Genomic DNA, 5,987 nt, shown 5'->3' on the forward strand with positions numbered 1-5,987 from the left:
GAGTTCATTTGCAGTGGCTGGAAGCCCTGGCATGCCCATTCTCTCTCTCTCTATCTGCCTCTTTCTCTCTATGTCACTTTCAAATAAATAAATAAAAATAAACCAAAAAAATTAAACAAAAAAGCAGGTTAAAGGAGTATTTGACGACAAAAACCAGCTCTACAGAAAATACTTGATAGAATCCTCCATGCTGAAGAAAAGGAAAAACACACAAATAAGGAACCTTGAAAAAACAAGCAATACTCAAATACTAGTTCACACAGGAGAGCACAGGTAGAACCAGAACCACTAAAAACAAAAAGGCAAACATAAATACACACCTTTCAATAATATCTACAGCCTCAGTGCTCCAACCAAAAGACATAGGTTTGCAGACTCTGTTAAAAAAGCAGGATCCTACGATTTGTTGTCTCCAAGAAACTCACCTTTCTACAAAGGATAGACATTATCTTATGGTGAAAGGTTGGAAAATGGTGTTTCAAGCAAATGGGCCTAGAAAACAAGCAGGGGTTACTATCCTAATATCTGACAAGGTAGACTTCAGTCCAACATTAGTCAAGAAAGATAAGGAAGGTCACTTTATATTGATTAAGGGCACACTCCAACAGGAGGACCTTACAATCCTAAACATATGTGCACCTAACATGGGGGCTCCCAAATTCATCAAACAAACACTATTAGAACTAAGGTAACATATAACGCCAAACACAGTGGTGGTGGGTGACTGTAACACCCCACTCTCATCAATTGACAGGTCATCCCAGGAAAAAATAAACAGAGAGGCATCTGGACCAAATGAGGTCATAGAAGGAATGGACTTAACAGATATATACAGGACATTTCATCTAAATGCTGTAGAATAAACATTCCTTTCAGCAGCACATGGAACATTCTTTAAAATAGACTATATATTAAGACACAAAGCAAATCTTAACAAATTCAGGAAAATTAAAATAATTCCTTGCATTCTATCTGACCACAATGAAATTAAACTACAAATCATTAGCAAGAAAGGCTATAGAGCATAAACAAAATCATGGAAACTAAACAATACACTGCTAAATGATGAATGGGTCAATGAAGAAATCAAGAAGGAAATCAAAAAATTTATAGAGTCAAATGATAATGAGAACACAACATATCAAAATCTCTGGGACACAATGAAGGCAGTTCTAAGAGGTAAATTTATAGCTTTAAGTGCCTATATTAATAAATTAGAAAGGTTGCAAGTGGATGACCTAATGCTTCACCATAAAGCCTTGGAGAAAGAAGAACAAGGCAAACCAAAAATCAGTAGACGGGAAGAAATAATAAAGATTAGGGCAGAAATTAATGAAATAGAAACAAACAAACAAAAAAATCCAAAGAATTAATGAAACAAAGAGTTGGGTTCTTTGAAAGGATAAACAATATTGATAAACCCTTAGCAAATCTTACCAAAAGAAAGAGAGAAGAGACACAAATTAATAAAATCAGAGATGAACAAGGTAACATCACTACAAACTCCCGAGAAATTCAAAAATCATAGGGACATACTATAAAAGCATATACTCCACAAAGTACGAAAATCTGAAAGAAATGGATGATTTCCTTGATTTATATGACCTACCTAAATTAAATCAAGATGAGATGAATCACTTAAATAGACCTATAACAAGCATGGAAATCCAAACAGTTATCAATAATCTCCCAACTAGAAAAAGCCCAGGCCCAGATGGATTCACTGCTGAATTTTTCCAGACCTTCAAGGAAGAGCTAACACCATTGCTTCTTAAACTTTTCCAGGAAATAGAAAAGGAAGGAATTCTACCAAACTCCTTCTATGAAGCCAGCATAACCCTGATATCAAAACCAGGCAAAGATAGAACAAAAAAAGAAAATTACAGACCAATCTCCCTCATGAACATAGATGCAAAAATTCTCAACAAAGTATTGGCAAAGAGGATACAAGAGTATATCAAAAAGATCATTCACCTGGACCAAGTAGGCTTTATCCTAGAGATGCAGGGATGGTTCAATATATGGAAATCTATAAATGTAATACATTATATAAATGGGTTGAAGGACAAAAATCACATGATCATCTCATTAGACACAGAGCAAGCATTCAAAAAAATCCAATATCCCACTCATTTTTGTTGCTCAATATTATTTTAGATATTCAAGGTTTTTTGTGATTCCAAATGAATTTTTGGATTTTTTTTTTCTATTTCCATGAAGAATGCCTTTGGAATTTTGATAGAGATTGCATTAAATGTGTAGATTACTTTTGGTAAGATTGCCATTTTCACAATATTGATTCTTCCAATCCAGGAACAAGGGATGTTTCTCCAATTTCTAGTGTCTTCACCAGCTATATATCTGATAGAGGATTAATATCTAGGATATACAAAGAACTCAAAAAGTTAAATAATAAGGAATCAAACAAGCCAATCAAAAAATGGGCTATGGAGCTAAATAGAGCATTCTCATAGGAAGAAATATGAATGGCATATAAGCATCTAAAAAAATGTTCTACTTCACTAGTCATCAGGGAAATGCAGATTAAAACTACATTGAGATTCCATCTCACTCCTGTCAGATTGGCCACCATCATGAAAACAAATGATCATAAATGTTGGTGGGGATGTGGAAAAAGAGGAACCCTTCTACACTGCTGGTGGGAATGCCCAGCCATTGTGGAAATCAGTGTGGAGGTTCCTAAAACAGCTAAAGATTGATCTACCATATGATCCAGCTATAGCACTCCTCTGTATATATCCTAAGGTCTCACCTCATTTCCTTAGCAATAGTGCTCAACCATGTTTATTGCTGCTAAATTTATAATAGCTGGGAAATGGAACCAGCCTAGATGTCCCTCAACTGATGAGTGGATAATGAAGATATGGCACATTTATCCAATGGAGTTCTATTTAGCGGTAAAGAAAAATGAATTTATGAAATTTGCAGAAAAATGGATGGATCTGGAAAGGATTATACTAAGTGAAGTAACCCAGGCCCATAAAGCCAAGCGCCACATGTTCTCCCTCATATGTGGATCCTAGCTACAGATGATTGGGCTTCTGTGTGAGAAGGAAAAGTCTTAGTCGCAGAGGCCAGTAAGTTAAAAAGGAGATATAAAGGGAAGAGAAAGGAAGGGAGGAGGGTACTTAATAGGTTGATATTGTATATATGTAAGTACAATGATTGAGATGGGGAGGTAATATGATGGAGAATGGAATTTCAATGGGGAAAGTGTGTGTGAGGGGGAGGGAGGGTATTACCATGGAATATTTTTTATAATCATGGAAAATTATAATAAAAATTGTGAAAAGAATAAAAAGAACAATATATGTAATATACACACTGTGATGACATTTTAATGAATAATGGAATGAAAGAAAACCAAATTATGGACAGTCCAAAAGCAATAGCACATATTTTCTGAGGGTGTATATCAACCCATAGAAGAAGTAGAGAAAGTTTACATATCAAACTGATTACAGGCTATTCGAAATGCACAGGCTTCAAGTAAAAATGATAGTCTTCTAGGAATTGTTTATTTTTTCAGCCCATTTATTAATTAGATTGAAACTTTGGTATTGAGTTGTTGGAATCTTTATGTATTCAAGATATTAACTCCTTGTCTCAGGCACGGCTGGAAAAGATTTTCTCCCATTTTCTAATCTGTCTCTTTAATCTATTGATTGAGTCTGTTGCTGTGCAGAATCATTCTAAATTAATGCAACTCCATTTGTCAATTCTTACATTATTTCCTTAGCTATTGGAATCCTTTGCAGAAAGTCTTTTTATTGGGGAGTTAGATTCAGCCATAATGAAGAATAAAATGATGAAGCTTGCAGGAAAATAGATATAACTGGAGGTCATCATATCAAGTAAAATAAGGCAGTCAGAAAGACAAATATCTTCTCCAGATTGTGAATCATGAAGGTACATACACACACACACATACACAACATGAAAGTAAAACTAAATCTGGGAAATAAATGGTAATGGTGGGAAGGGGAGAGGGAGGAAGTGTAGAGAGAAGAACAGAGTCAAAATACATGGTACAAATATATGAAAATATCTTTCTGCAACACATTAGTATGTACAATAGATATATGCTATGGTAGTTTGAATGATATTTATAGTGTAAATGTATGGCCCCATAAATTCAGAAGCTTTATTACAACTGAGTTTGCAACTTCAGCCCCTAGCAGGCAGATTCCTGTTACAGTGGAGTCACTGGGGGGTGGATCTAAATTCCAGCCAAAGGGTATGAAAGCAGCAGTTCGAGCTCTGGATTCCTGTAACTGACTGTTGGTATTTGCTTGCTGCGGGCTTTTTGTTTTTGTTTTTGTTTTTGTTTTTTGTTCCTCTCTCTCTGCTTGGATGTAAACAACTTCTTCTTCCATTAGTGGAACTTCCCTTGTATCTGTAAATTTGAAATAAATCTGTTCCTCCTATGAATTGTGTCTGGTTAGATGTTCAGCCCAGTAATGGGGAGCTGACTCTTAACAACATTTTTTTTTTGTTATTAAATTATCTCAATCTTTATTAGCTTTACAGAAGAACAGAATGAAAACATGCAGAACAAAGGGAGACACTTTGGTCCTAATGAACCTAAGTATTAGCACTCCAATATGAAGAGGGTTCTTTCCATGTGCTAGAAGCAAAGCCTACAAATACTCATGACCAACCAAGAATGGACTATACCTGACGACGTGTAATTAAGCAAAATAAATTGATGACCACCTGGCATTAAGTTTGGATATGAACTTCAAGAACAACTGCTAAGAGAGGTATTATATTTATGAAGGTAATTTTCTTCAGCTAGTATTTTGGGGATATGTGAGGAAATCTTTTGCTGTTCTCCCCACGTGAGTATATTCTCTGCCAGTTCTTCCGTCTTAGCCACCAAAACATCCATATTAGCTAAAGCCTTGCTCATTTTCTTTAGGCTTGCATCTAAATGAGGGACATTTCTAATTGTTTCTAGATGAGTTTCCAGTCTCTCAATGAAAGTCACAGCCAATTCCACCAAATGTGGTAAACGGCTTCCAAAGATAAGTTTCCTGGCACATGGGCTTCAACAGTCCTTGCCGGAGGGACGTCTTCTCTTTCAGCACTGCTTCCAGGTGACTATTCATGCTCTGCAGAACGAGACACTGCTCGGCTCAGTGACCATCCCCGAAGCCACCAAGCGGTCCAGCAGCTGCCCAGCGGCGTTGGGCGCGGACGCCGGGTCGGCGGTGGCCATGGCTCCCCTGTAGCTCCACGGTCTGCGCCCCGACTGAGGGAACACCGGGCGAACGGCGGCTTAACAACATTTTGTACCAAGTGTGGGGTATTGCTGTGAATGAATCTGACTGCATAGATTTTGGTCTTTTGGAACTTTTGTGTTGGAGGAATGTGGCAGGATTTGGTAGTTGGGACTTCAGAAGTCTTACAGAGTGAAAGCCAAATTTTATGGGCTATTTTGATGCGAGTTTAAAAATGTTAAATGCAGGGCTGAAGGAATGGCTTTGCGGTTAAGGTGTTTGCCTGCAAAGCCAAAGGATCCTGGTTCAACTCTCCAGGACCCACGAAGCCAGATGCACAAGCATCTGGAATTCATTTGCAGTGACTGGAGGCCCCTAGCAGGTAGATTCCTGCTATGGGGTGGGGCATGTCATTGGGGGTGGGTCTGAATTCCAGCCCAAAGGTGTGGAAAGAGCAGTTTGAGCTCCAGGCTTCTGCTTGCTTCTTGTTGGTGCTTGCTTCCTACAATATTCTTCATTTCTGCTTAGATGGATGACTATAAGCTGCTTCTATAACCTCTCAGGGAATGTCCCTTGGATGTACATGCTAAGCACGAAATAAATTCATTCCTCCCATAAACTGTCTGGTTAGATGTTCATCCTAGCGACACAGAGCTAGCTACAACACATGTCAATAAATTCTTTTTTTAGTAAAAGCTGATAGTCTATAAAGAGTAGTTTCAATAGTAAATGACAAGAATAATA

General features: G+C 37.5%; 1 pseudogene; it reads right to left on the minus strand.

Annotated features, from left to right (window-relative positions):
- Window positions 1-3,969: 3,969 nt before the first annotated feature.
- LOC101610672 lies at window positions 3,970-5,242 on the minus strand (annotated as a pseudogene).
- Window positions 5,243-5,987: the final 745 nt, after the last annotated feature.

The sequence above is a fragment of the Jaculus jaculus genome, chromosome 11 (assembly GCF_020740685.1).
Source record: "Jaculus jaculus isolate mJacJac1 chromosome 11, mJacJac1.mat.Y.cur, whole genome shotgun sequence".
In the NCBI taxonomy this organism is placed as follows: domain Eukaryota; kingdom Metazoa; phylum Chordata; class Mammalia; order Rodentia; family Dipodidae; genus Jaculus; species Jaculus jaculus.